The sequence below is a fragment of the Eptatretus burgeri genome, chromosome 3 (assembly GCF_056783735.1).
Source record: "Eptatretus burgeri isolate ZD-2024b chromosome 3, Ebu_testis_v1, whole genome shotgun sequence".
Taxonomy (NCBI): Eukaryota; Metazoa; Chordata; class Myxini; order Myxiniformes; family Myxinidae; genus Eptatretus; species Eptatretus burgeri.
In genome coordinates this window covers 140,607,698-140,622,304 of record NC_140963.1, presented here as the reverse complement: position 1 = coordinate 140,622,304, position 14,607 = coordinate 140,607,698, and the positions used below count along the sequence as shown (strand labels likewise).

Genomic DNA, 14,607 nt, shown 5'->3' with positions numbered 1-14,607 from the left:
CAATAGCAGAAGAGCAGGTTTTTAGGACACGTGGGCTGATGCCGTCTGGACCGGTTGCAGCATCTGAGTCGAGGTTTGACAGCAAACTCTCCACCTTATCAGGGGTAAAGGACACAGAGTCCAGGGACAGTTGGGTGCGACTGAGTAAGGTGGGTAGAGAAAGTGATAGGTTTTGGACACAAGATTTTGCTGCAAACACCGAGTTTAGGCATTCAGCCTTTTCACGAGTGGTATCAGCAGTGCGGCCATTTGAGGTAAGGGATGGGATGGATCGGGCACATATACCAGAAACAGATTTGATTAGATGCCACCAGGATTTTGAGGAGGGAGAGAGGTTTGAAAGTTCAGACTTGAGCTTTGAAAGATATTGTTTTCTGGATCTCCTGAGGGAAGAAACACACTTGTTCCGAGCTTTATGGAAGGAACTGAGATTACCCTCAGTTGGGTTTGCTTTCAATGGGGCAAAGGCAAGTTGTTTAAGGACAACTGCCTCACCACGAGCTTCCATGAACCAAGGACGGGAGGAAGGGTCGGACAACTGAAGACTAGAGGGGATAAATCTGTGCATGAGGGAGAGCAAGTTTCTTTGAAAGAATTCCCAGGATGAGTTGATGTTGGAGAAAGTAGTGATAAGAGACCAGTCTATAAGTTTGATGGCTGCTTGGAGACCCTGCCAGTCAGCTGGACTGAAATGCCAGACTCGACGGCGGTGAGGTGGTTCTCTGATAACAGCCAGAGAGACTTCCACTTTGACAAGGACATGGTCAGAAGAGGGAGGGGAGGAGGCTTTGGGTGCAGGGGGTGGGAGGGGAGGGTAAGACAAGGGCTGGGGGGGAGGTGAGGTAAGGAGAGTTGTTGAAGGAGTGCAGGGGATTGCAGAATAGCTAGGGGAGGGGGCCGGATGAGGAGGAGAAAAGGCTCTGTGGTGCTGGGGGAGAGGGGGGAGAAGAGAGGGGGAAGAAGGCCATTGAGGATTTGAGGAGGTGGAGTGAAGAGATGGAGGTGAGAGGGCAGTGGAAGGAGGCAGCTTTGTGGATGAGAGGGGGGGGCAACTTTGGGAAGGATGACTGAGGGGGGTGCATGGTGAAAGAAAGGTGAGGGGGAGTTTTTGAGAGAGGTGAGAGCGAAGCTTGGAGGTAGAAGAGTGGGATGGTTGCTTTGAGAGTGAGGGGTGACAGGAGTGAGTTGGCACTGAAGTTGGAAAAAAAGAATGGTTGATGGAAAGCGAACATTAATAGAAAACTGGGGTTTTAAAAAGTTTTAGGTCAGAGATGTGATGAAACACGTTTCTTGATGGATGTAATAAAGGCGAATTATGAGAATGGAGAGAAGAAATGCTGTAACAGTTGGATTTTTTAGGCAAGGAATGAAGGAGAGGTTGAATTGAGAGCAGTCTGTTTAAATAGTAGAAGAGTCGTGCATTATGATACAGTAAAGAGTACCACACGTGTGAAAGAGGAAGATGAAGATTATTATTGTTTGAGAGAGTTTTCATCAGATTAGGTAATGGAAGTGTTGTAGAAAAAATCGTGAGGTGAATGGTGAAATAGGATCTGTAAATGCAGGGGGTGTAAACAGATCACGTGGTTACTGGAGAAGCACTTGGCTCTGAGAGGTGTATAGTCAAAAGTGAAATTATTTATTTTAAATAAGGATTGCGTAACATTTGGAAAAGGGAAGGTGGAAGTGTGTGGTGAATTTGGAACTGTAAACGCAGTGTGAAGCTGCTGGGTCGATGAAAAGTACCAGGAAGAGAGAGAGAGATAGACACGTGGTTCCAGGAGGTGTATAGATCGAAAGGATACAAGGAAGATTTTTATTTCTTGATGTATTTTTGAAGAATCGGAAAGGTTCGGGAATGGAAGGTTGTAGGAAGGAAGAAATCATTAAGGTGAGGGCGTGAGAGGGCCAGCTCAATTGAATAAAGATGGTGTGCCGGCAGAAGCAAGAAGAAGAAGAAGAATAGGAAGAAGAGGAAGCAGAAAAGAAGAAGAAGAAAGATCGAGACTCGTGAGTGTGGAAGGAGAAACTTTTTTTTGGCGGGGTGGGGGGGATTTAAGACAAGAAATAGTGTTTAGTTGGGAGGGATGGGGGATGTTTGGAAAGTGGAGAAGATATAAATTGAATGTCATGGGGAGAAAATGCACATAAAGACGATCGTACACCGAGGGGAACGATGGGTAGGCCTCAAGCACTTGGAAAGACAAGGTTGACAAAATCACACAAAATAGCATGATTTTTGAAACAAAACCGAACTAGGAACACAGTAACATGCACGTAAGAAAATAAACAGTTAAAACGGGACAGATAATGACCGGAAACTTAACTTTGAGATCGTCACCGGAAAGCCCTGAAGGAGATCTGCCGACGCTCCAAACCCAGAACCGGAACTGGTTTGACAGCAAACTCTCCACTTTGTCAGAAGAAAACGACACAGAGTCCAGGGACAGTTGGGTGAGACTGGGTAAGATCGGGACAGAAATCGATGTATTTCGGATACAAGATTTCGATGCAAACACAGAGTTTAGGCATTCAGCCTTTTCACGTGCAGTATCAGCAGTGTGGCCATTTGAGGTAAGGGAGGAGTAGAGGATTAATGGAGTTTCTGGGACTTCCATTCAAATGAATGGGGAAAAAGGGAAAACTTTCTAACTCAAGCCCCAAAAGCCCAAAATAGGAGACTGATTTTCTCCCCCTCCCATACAAGCAAATGTAAAATTGAGACTTACTGATTAAAGCACTTCTTCCCTTTCATATTTTCATTCCACTCAAAGAGCGAACCAACGAATATTTGTCCATGTTCGATTTCAGGGAATAACTTAATATTCCTATTACATTCATCACCATCAAGTATATTTACAAAGATTACTTTGGAACTTAGTTATTGGTTTAAGTGTCTTTGTTGAGCAGAAATGAAATGATAAACTTCTCTCAATGCTCTTGACCACCTCCTGAACCACATATCATTTTGAGATTGTCGTAAATTGTTTTTTCATTGTGCAATTGATAACCATCAACGTTTTCAGTCCATTCAAGGATATTAATTTTTTTTCTTTACATCCTCCAACGTATTTGTAATTAAATTTATCCACTTATTTGTTTTCTCTACTTTTACCCCGGTTATTTCTTCAATAAGACTTATTTGATATTTCTCACATTCTTTATGTATTCCATTTACATACCAAGGCTGATTACATCTCCACTCTTTGGTTTGGTTATTGCTTGGTTCTATCATATATAAATGTGTAAAAAGACGGTGTTAGCCCATTAAAATCCCCAACCCAATATCTTAGCAATTGTACTTATAACCAATAACCATATGGGAGACTATTGATTCCATTCTCTAAATTATATATTTTATCATCAACAGCTCCTAATGCTTTCTTATTTATCTCTTCTGTATATAATTGTTTATATCTTCTTATTATATTCATTTTTCTGTATTCTTCCTTCTTTAAGGTTAAACAGTTGTAATAATGTTTAAAATTTATTGTTTCCTTGATTATATTTTTCATTATTCCCTTTTGCTTCTTATCACACCTTTCAATGTTATTATTATCAATATACGTAAAATCACAAGACTTTGATCTCAATCCTATAAATTCACTCATGACCTTCGCACCCAATTCATCTTTAAACTTACCAATAACCTTTTCATTCTTTGATGAAAACAACACATCACCTGACTTATAATTACTTGTATCATATATATATATATATATATATATATATATATATATATATATATATATATATATATATATATATATATATATATGTATCAATATTATCAATCATATCCTCATATACATCACTTGTCTTAATTTCTAATATAAAACTATCTCTGTCCATATATAACAGTGACACATTATCCTTATACTTTGATTTTTAATTATTATCGTAATAGTCATACATTAACGACTTTGACAAGTCAAGAATTGATGTTCCTATATAAATAGGTTTATCCATTTCAATACTCTCTTTTTTCAAATGAATAGCACAAAAGTTCTCTGAAAACACCTCCGCTCGCTCAAAACTTGGTCTATTAATTAACTTTGAAGCCTGTTTCCAAGATGTAGCAAGTCTTATGTTTTGTCGATTCCTAACATTTTCCATAGTCTTTCCAAATAAAGCATTATTCATTAATTTATAAAAGTCCTTCTCAAAATCTGTTTTTGCTTCTGTTCTCCTTTTTGTATTAAAATCAATATACTTCTTTAACCAATGACTGTTTAAATTTCAAAATCTGATGAATTTTCCTCACTCTCAACCCAGCAGATAAATATTGTCTCAAGTTCCTTTGATGCAAAACATAACTTTCTTTATCATTTAATGTCGTAAGTAGTTTTTCTGGAGATTTACCTTTTATATTAAATGACTGTTGGTAATCACTTAACCATTCTTTTCTTGGACTTTCTTTATCAGGGGCATAAGGTAGGTCTTTATGTTTATTATGAAGTTCTTCTGGATATTTTAAATCAACCTCAAAATAATATCCAACTTCAGCTTCATCCAATTCTTTTTGAGAGGAGACAACAATGCTTGTAAAACTTTTTCATGATGTTTTTCTTTAACCCATTTAAGTTTTCCATAAGGTAGAGATTGAGACATAGCCCACCCATACAAATTGTTAGCATCATAATACATCAGGTAAGAGTTGTCCTCATTCTTATTATAATGAGGAAGATATTTGTTATTTGCTTTAGCATATCTCTTGGAACATACTTGAGATATTCCTCTTCTTTTAGCCTTCTCTATCATTAAAAGCATATTTATATCACTGATTAATTCCAAATTCTGTTTTGTCATTTTTAACATCGCACTCCAAGCCAAACCGGGGGCTGTGTAATAGTGAGCGGGGTCGAATCCATAATAAATTTTTATTATGACAGACTGTTCTAAAAGTTTCAAACACATCAGCCAATAACAATACATCAGTTTTAAGATACAAATCATGATATTCTCCAAGATTCTTTATATTAAACTTCTCCCAAACCTTTTTAGCTTGTGTATCATCTTTATCAGAAATATGAGTTTTATTCAACTTGTTATAGAAACTTTCCCTTGAAGGAAGTTGTGTTTCTTTAAACTTCTCAAATGAATCCATGTAGTCATACAGATATATTCCCTTTTGTGATAAGAGATCAATCTCTTCTTGATTTGAGAAATGTGATTTAAGATTTGGTAAGTTTTTAATATTTGATGCTAAGTTAGATAATGGACTTGCCATAAACTTGTATGTGTCAAGAAATCTGATATGGGTTATGGGGGATGTATGAATTATTTTTGTGAATGAGATGTATTTTTGATCTGTGTTAGGAATGGCAGAAATTTCTCCAGATGTTTTTGAAAGTTCATTTTTAAATAGATGTGTGTCATAGTGAGCGTTGTTGTGAAGAAATACAGGAATAAAGTTTGGGGGCTTGTAAATAAGATTACAACGGGAGTGAGCTGGACCTCTATATTTTCCAGTAAGATGACAATTATCCCTAACTTTGACCTCTCCCTCAATTTTTTCCTCACAAATATGATAGATACTGTTCTTTCTAAATTCCTTTTTCTCTCCCTTTGTTAATGACATTGGTTTCTAGGTTTTAATCATTATTTCTCTTTGTCTTATGCAGTCTTTTTCCAATCGTCGTACAAACTCCTCTGGGGCATCTTCTCCTCTATAAAGTTCTAACTTGTATTCATCACCAACAGATGATTTGATATAATAACAGAAACCACAAGGAGTATGTTTTTGATATTTATTTGTGTATGATTTATTTGGATTTGGAGAAACAGTATCTATCTTTTCAAGGATACTTTCAAAATCAGCATTTATCACAAACGGATGTTTTATGGATTTGTTAAAATCTTTGAATGATATGTTTGAACCTGTTTTTGGTAAATTGATTATGGTTGATTTATGATAACTACAATATTTCGAATGTTGATTTAATCGTTCTTTTGTGTGATAGGAGTTGAGACATCTCTTACAAGGATACGTTTTACATTTTCTCTTATATAGTTGTGATTTGGTTAATCTTGAGAAATTTTTGATGAAAGCATAATGTGATTTTTCCTTTGAAGTAAAGTAGAGAAGGTCAATATGTGTTTCATCATTTTTGTACTTGTTTGAAAATTTTAATACCTGAACTTTGTTTGCATCCGTTAATCCATATACATTAAGAGATAGATTATTCATTTTCTCAAATTTAGGAATATCTCTCAATGACATTGGAAACTTTAAATCTTTAACATTTAAAGTATTCTCGTATTTCTTATAATGTTCAACCCTTTCAGGTTTCCATTGTGGAAGATGTAAGTGAGCAAGAACAGACCATAGAAAACATTTATTATCTTTGTTTTGAATATTAACAACCGCTTTCTTAAGTTTTATCTCTTTTGGTAAATCAATACAAGAAGAAGCTTGAAAAGGATCTGATTTTATGATGTGTATATCTAAAAAGATTATTTTTGTAATCGCAAATCCACTACCTACTACAGTGGTGTTATCAACATCTTGTTCTTGTCTCTGGAGTTCATCGTAAACATCACATCTTACAAAATCTTGAAATGATGAGATAAAGTGAGGGTTTGTCCTCATATTGGGAGTAGTTTCATCACCTTCTCTTACCATATTCAATTTTACTCCCATATAAAACTTAAAAGTTTTCATTTCACTTAATGTGTTTTTAATTATAGTTTCAATACTTTGTTTAACCATATCAACAGCTTCCATGATTGAAGATGGTCCAACATCTTGAAAGCGAAACAATCTTATTTTTATATCTCCTTTAAATGCCCCATCAGTGTTTTCAATGGAGAATTTAGTGGCACCTTCCCTTTCTTCATTGTTCTTGTGTTGTGTGATTGAAGGTGTTTATTTTTAAAAAAAATTTAAGAATATCATTATCACATCTATCACAATGTTTTGTTTCTTGGTCAAGTGGAGATATTTGTCTGAAAAGATTGAATGTGTGTTTGTTGGTTTGAAGGTGTTTTTTATAACATTTATATTCATGATTACAAACATCGCAGTATGTTGTATTCACCATATTTATATAACAAAACTTTGCTTAAAATAAAGTTTTCTTCATGAAAATTCTGTTTAATTTATAGGTGAATCTGTGCTTAAAACCATGTTATCCTCCAACCTTTTTCACTTAATAAATACAATGTATCAAGACACAAAAGGCAAGTTTCAATCAATCTCTTCATTTGTAAAAGATACTGAGAAATATGTCAAGGATGTAAAATTGAATAAAGATAAATATATAAACAGATGTTTGGTAATACAGAACTTTAATATGGATACAAACAAACACGAAATAATGGTGACCGAAGCTTTTCGTGCTGCACTCCTCAGGGTAAAAAAATCGCAGCAAGTGAAGAAGGAAGTGAAGGCATGTGCTTTATAGGCAGGTCTCAATAAGGTAGACGCTGATTGGTTCAGCCATAATGACGTCACGGTTAATGCGAACACCCATTGGTCAGCTCATCATCTTCACCTCAAGCTCCCATTGGCTGGAGCAGAGTTCGTCGATGATTGACGTTTGCAACCACATCCTTGAGAGAGGGGGGAGCCTCATGATAGCCGATAAAGATCTCGGAACACATCTTCGTTGAATTAATGAACACAGCAACAAAGGAGGTGGAATTCAGTTTTAACAACATGATGTATGTTGAAATGGACGGTGTGTCCATGGGTTCTCCATTAGGCCCAGCTCGTGCAAATATCTTTGTAGGCTATCATGAAATGCAGAAACTGACTGGTCAGCAAGGGGTCAATTCCCCTGTCATATACTATTGGTATGCTGATGACATTTTTGCTTTGTTTGAGTCTCGGACGGCATGTGACAATTTCCAGGCATGGCTCAACACACTACATCCAGCGCTGAAGTTTACCACGGAGCTGGAATCGTCAAACATGTTACCATTTTTGGACGTGTTGGTTGATAGATCCAACCTTGGTTTCACAACATTCGTCTACCGGAAGCCAACTTTCACAGGAAAGTATACTCGCTGGGACTCCTACAGCTCCACGAGGTACAAAATGGCCTTGATCAATATCCTGGTTAACAGAGCACAGAGGATTTATTCACCTTGTAATCTTCCTGCTGAAATTGACAAAATCATGAATATACTCAGTGAAAATGGTTATCCTGAGCATATAGTTAAGAGATACATATACAAGTTTCTAAACACGACAAGAGATCAGAAGATTGGTTTGGACAAATGTCCAGTCTATATCAGGATGCCCTAGAAAGGGCAATCATCACGAAGGTTTGAAGTACAAATCAAACTTATTGTATCCAGTACGTTTCTGGCTGTGCAACCCCGAGTAATATTTACCTCTCGCCATTTGCTGACGTCAGTCAACAAGGATGCGCTACCCACCTCACAAACCAGCATTGTTATTTATAAGTTTAAGTGCCGATGTGAAGTTCTGCACGTGGGCCGCACAACACTAAGGTTGGCTGATCGGATCAAACAACACATCCCCTTGGCGATTCGAAGATAGATTGTGGGTTTTAGAACACAACCAGTGCGCGAGCATGTAGAAATATCCAGAAACCACCGGCCACTGTACCTGCTTCATCTGCCATTGCACAACACCTGGTTGCCAACCCTTTCTGTGCAGACCAGTACAATGCAGATATGTTCAGGATATTGGGCCAAGGTCGGAGCTCGTTTCATTTACGTATGTTGGAAGCAACCTTCATCCTTACCACCGATCCAATACTATGTCGTCCAAAGGAATTTGTACGATCTCTGTGTCTCTTTCAGCATGGAAAGATCAAGGGAAATACGGTAACAAATGGTGAATAGACCTTAGGGGAAACCTCTCCCCCCTCTCTCAAATATGTGGTTGCAAACGTCAATCATCGATGAACTCTGCTCCAGCCAATGGGAGCTCGATGTGAAGATGATGAGCCAACCAATGGGCGTTTTGATTAACCGTGACGTCATTATGGCTTAACCGATCAGCATATACCTTACTGAGACCTGCATATAAAGCACACGCCTTCACTTCCTTCTTCACTTGCTGCAATTTTGAGCCTCTTGAATTTCCTGATTCTCCACATGACAAATTTGAGAATTGTCCTGCATCTGAAAGATGGGGATTAAACACAGAGTCAAAAGCCTATAAACAATGCATGTTCTGTGATTATCTTCTAATTAATGATGATAAAAAATATAAAAAGGAATATAATTCTTTTAGATTTACACCAAAAATGAATTGCTTTACAAGATTGATTAGAGAAATGAATGTAAAGTATGAAGGTGATAACACACCTTTCCTTACAATGGAAGAAACCGAACGTATTCGAGAAATGTTCAAAGGATTGTTGTTATATATTATTCACAATTGCCATTTTCAGGGAAATATCAACACAAGATATTGTATAAATAAAATATTGGATTATCTTGAAATTAAACCAGAACTTAGGATAAAATATCGTTTCTAAAAAAGCCAATAATAAATTAAATAACCTGTTTTCCAAATATATAAATGAATGATTTTTTTTTACCCATTTGGGAAAATAAGATAAAATTTAACAACCATAAAAATCTTACAAATTCATTAAGATGTCTCATAGTTGGTTCAAGCGGATGTGGAAAAACCTGCTTACTTTTAAAGATGCTCCTTACTCCCAACTTTTTAGATTATGATAATTTAATAATTTTCACAAAGTCAAGTTTTCAACCTGAGTATCAACTACTCTCACAAGGTTTTAATGATGGTCTTCAAAAAGAAGATATAATCGGTTTATTTAAACTTCAAAACAAACTAAATGATTATTACACCATTGAAGATATAATACAACTATTTTGTGATACACAGAGATATAAAAAGAATTCAAAGCCAATAACTTGTATTCTCAGTGATAATACGGATGATATACCTTCTCCCCAAGATTTGGATAAATCAAAAAATAACCTCGTTATCTTTGATGATTGTGTTAATGAGAGAAACCAAACGGTAATGGATAGCTACTACACAAGAGGGAGACATGCTTCTTGTAATTGTATTTATCTTAGTCAATCATACTTTCAACTCCCTTGTCGCTCAATAAGAAACAATGCTTATACTTTTATTTTATTCAAGTTAAATTCAATTGATATAAACAATTTTAGGAGAGACAATTGTTCTACATTATGTAGTAAAAAAGAATTTGCAGATTACATGAAGCACATGACTGAAAAATATAAATATATTGTTGTGAAACAAGATGAGATATTAAATGATATTTTCCAATAAATAAATGGATGTGAAAGAAAGAGCAAGAAGATTTAAGGAACATCAAGAGTTGGTTTCAAAAGTTGTAAAACAACAGGAAGACATAAAGAAGAAACGCAGACAGAAACTAATGGGTGAAGAAGCATTTGAAAGAAAACAAGATCAATTTTTATAATTGATCAATATCAATTCACAATTATATTGTGAATGCTCTCCAAAACAATGAATATTCAACAGATTCAAAAACCACAGCAGGTCTCATTCCAACAGAACAACCAGCAATATTCCATCTTGCTAAAGACAAGGTATTGATATATAATGATGAATTAAGGTTCTTGAGTTCTGCTCAACCCCCTGTTAAATTAACCCCCAGATTAATGTTTCTTCTCACAAAAGATGGAATACAAGGTTCAACTATGAGGGATGAATCAAAGTATTTTGATAAACCATTGGATATGAAGAAGAATGATGATAGAGTATATATTGATCTGCTGGACTCTCTTAATTATAGGGTTAGTCGATCTGGTAAAAGTAGGAAGAATGAGAAGGAGAAACACATTATTCAGGCTTTAAGTAGGCTTGGTTCAGGTGTTAGTTTTCTTCCTAATGACCCATCGTAATTAGTTAATAGACTGTTATTGCTGTGAGGTGGTAAGAAGGCTGGAAATAATTGTTTGAATGAAGCATCAGCCATTTCAGACCAGTTGATGAACATGAAAATAATTAATAAATGTCAATACAAAGACATTTTATCCCATATTAAATAAGATGAGAAGCACAATCCTTCGTTTTAATTTCACAACAAGCGACCACACATCTTCATTCCCATATCCACTACAACTTGATGCAAAAAAAGAATATGATGCGTCTTTATTGTCCATGGAAACTTATAATACCTTGTTTAATATCACCGAGAAAAATGACAAGTTTAGTTATCATCTGGGAAGTGGATACAAAACAATAACAGTTTCACCCTGAGCATACGAGATTTCTCAAATATCTTCTGAAATTGCTCATCTTATGAAAGAACAGGGTGATGAACCAAAAAAATATTGTTATAGTTATTCAAAAACATACTTCAAAATCGACGATAAAACTTAAAAATAACAACAAGGTTGATTTCACAATTGATAATTCATTTAGAGAGTTATTAGGTTTCTCCTCAAAAAAGATTGAAACGAATGGGACGTTTTACAGTGATAATGTCATTCAAATATCCTCATAATGGCGCTTATAAATATTGATGGCGCTTATAATGATGGAATAAGAACAAATACAATATTTTCATTCAGTGCATACTCAACCCCAATTGGTTATAAATTCAATATGGAACTCAAAAATCTGGTTTATCTACCTGTGTCAGGAAAAAGCATATACAGAGTAAATTTTAGGATAACCCTACCAAGATAATTGCATGATTTCTTTTAATGGAGAAATTATATCCATCAGAATTCACCGACGTGAGGTTTTCCAATAAATAAGTACGATGGTTATTGTGAGGAAACACAAGTTGGGAAAATGTAAAATAATTACAGGGGATGGGATGTTCCTTTCCCCATACTTCAAGGGTGAAGGTATGTATTTTGGTGGAGGATACTATAAACTTCAGAGACAAAGGGGTGTCGGACATCAATTTAGAAAAAAGGAGATGGGATAATTAATACTCTAATGGGTAAAGGTTCAATTCTTCTTTAACATAAAGACCTAATTGGTTCAACTGCTTCTGCTGTGGGAAATGTAACGGGTGCTATAAAGAGTATAAAAGATGGCCAAACGAAATCCCATAAATTGCAAACAATAAAAGAAATTAAGAAAGGCAAAACTCAGTTGTCTCCCCAAGAACGACTGAAAATAATTCAAATACTTGGGTCAGGGTTTCAAAAGTTTTAACATCTTTTTTCCTAAATAAATACAAGTATGGAAGCAATTGATAGTATCTATGATTTGGATGATACCATTGTCATCTCAAACTCCACTAAAAAAGAAGATTACTTCAAGGTAAATGCAATAACTGGAACAGACTGGAATGCAAATGGAACAAAAAGTTTTGAAATAAATAATCAACAAACTTATTTGAATCGAGCCAAAAGTTTCTTCTTGTGTAAATTTACATTCACTAAGGCTGTGAATAACACAAACGCTACACTCGTAAATGATTTCTTCTGGAAAATGTTTGATAGTGTTCGTTTGTACATTGGAACACAATAAGTTGAAGCGTTTTATAATGTCTCTGCTGTATCTGAAATGATGAAATTTACACTATATTCATTCAGTGATAGAATGGGAAAGAGGGCTGTTGAAGACTTTTTTCTTGATATGGCAATGGGAACAATCACAGACCCTGGATATAATCAAAGGAAAGGAATGTATAATGATGATACAAAAACAGGTAATAGTTTTACTGTGGCAGTTCCTCTTAAAGGTATATTTGGATTTTGTGATCATGATAAAGTCTTAAAATTAGATTTCAACTGCAAAGGAATGATAATGAAAATAGATTGCTTTTTGGTGTGGCTAATGTTTTTGCTGATCAGAATAAATTTCTAATTGATGAAATTAGTTGGTATATTCGTGAATATACTCCTAATCTTAAAACAAAAGAGATTTTGAATAGAAGACTTAACTCTAAGAAACCACTCAATGTATCAAACCTTAAAAGAAGATGTCAACACGTTAAACTGAACCAAACCACTTACACGTGGAATTTGGGTGTTCTGGAAGGAAGGCCACGATATCTGTGGCTCATTTTTAAAAATCGAGATGGTGATACTGCTACTGATAAGAATAATGCATTGAGTGATAATGCTAAGGTGAAACAACTTAGCGTTTCTCCAGATGGCACATTTTATCCCCGAGATAGATTGGAAATTTATTGGGAAAAAAAATATTATGCTGAAGCATACAAGTCTTACCAAAAGGTGTGTGAAAGCAATGGAAATAAACAACCCATTTTGGATATGACAGCATTTAAAAGTCTGTATACAATCTATGCGATTGACCTGAGTGCTCAAAAGGAAACTATAAAGTCTAATTGAGTGGATACTTCCCTATACATTGAAAGAGGAGAGAGTGAAGCAGTTGATTCATATTGTTTGCTTTTGGAAGAAACAGAATTACAGATTAATACAGATAATGGTATTATGATTAGTCTCACATAACTTTTTTAATAAATATAAATGAGTAGTAAAGATATAAATGAGTAGTAAAGTGCCAACTGGGGTATATGTTAATCAAATCAATCTTCATAAACTATCATCTTGTATTCAAAATCAAAGGCCTTGTATGATTAACATTAATACAATTCAGAGAAAAGGAGCAGTAATAATTGATGTTTTGCTCACAAGAGAACAGGTGAAAATCTTGAACGATACTGGCTCACTTAAAATTAAAATGTCAAAACCAATGTTGAAGAAATATTCAATAAGTGAGATGAGTGGAGGATTTCTCCCATTTCTAATTCCTTTATTTGCTGGTTTAAGTGCGGCTGGAGCATTGACGGGTGGTATTTCAGCAGCGGTGAAAACTGCCAACGAAAGGAAGGCTCAACTCCGGGCTCAAAAATAATTGGAAAGACACAACAAATAGGTGGAGTGGAGAAACAAATTTGTGGAAGTGGTGTAATTGTAGATTTTGCTGAAAAACTTGAAAGTCTGCCTGATAAAGTGAGATTGTTAGTTGGAGATATGCTTTCTTCTATCGCACAAGCAGGTGTAAAATTAACCAAAAGGGGTAATGGATTATATCTTTCCAATAAATAAATGAGCATTGATGAGTGGTTTAAAGAATTTGGAAAGAATACAACATCAAATTTAGAACTTATCAAATATTGTAAGAATTAAAAAATTCATAATGTGGTTATTTGTATGAGATATGAATTAACAAACATGTCTAAACATACAAAGAATATTATTATGAACTTGGAAGATAATAATGGAAATGGTTCTCATTGGGTTTGTATTTTTAATCGTCGACAAATATTATTTTGATAGTTTTGGTCTTCCACCACCTGTTGAAGTCATAAAATTCTTACAGAATGGTGTTTATCAAACATTTCAAGTCCAATAATTAAATTCCAAGTGTTGTGGTCAATTATGTCGATATGTGTTATTTCCACTCAACAAAAATAATTTTTTTAATGAAATTATTATGTTGGTAAAGATGGTTCTATCATTGGTGTGTCCCAACAACTGGATATTGATTTATCAAATTATTACACAAATGCACAGGCTGAACGACAGAAATATAGTATTGCAAAAAATATTCATATGAAAAATGCTTATAAATTATCCAAGCCCGACTGACGCGAATGACTTGGTGAGATTAAGTGATTTATCACAATATATATCCTTAAATAAAACGGCACGTTTTGTTAAAGG

At 35.1% G+C, this 14,607-nt stretch overlaps 1 long non-coding RNA gene across 1 annotated transcript in view; it reads left to right on the top strand.

Annotated features, from left to right (window-relative positions):
* The first annotated feature begins 1,123 nt into the window (after positions 1-1,123).
* LOC147031148 (uncharacterized) overlaps positions 1,124-14,607 on the top strand; it is a 67,296-nt gene continuing 53,812 nt past the window's right edge. The window contains exon 1 of the long non-coding RNA XR_015056681.1: positions 1,124-2,010. This is a non-coding gene — a long non-coding RNA (uncharacterized LOC147031148). The remainder of the gene's footprint in view (positions 2,011-14,607) is intronic.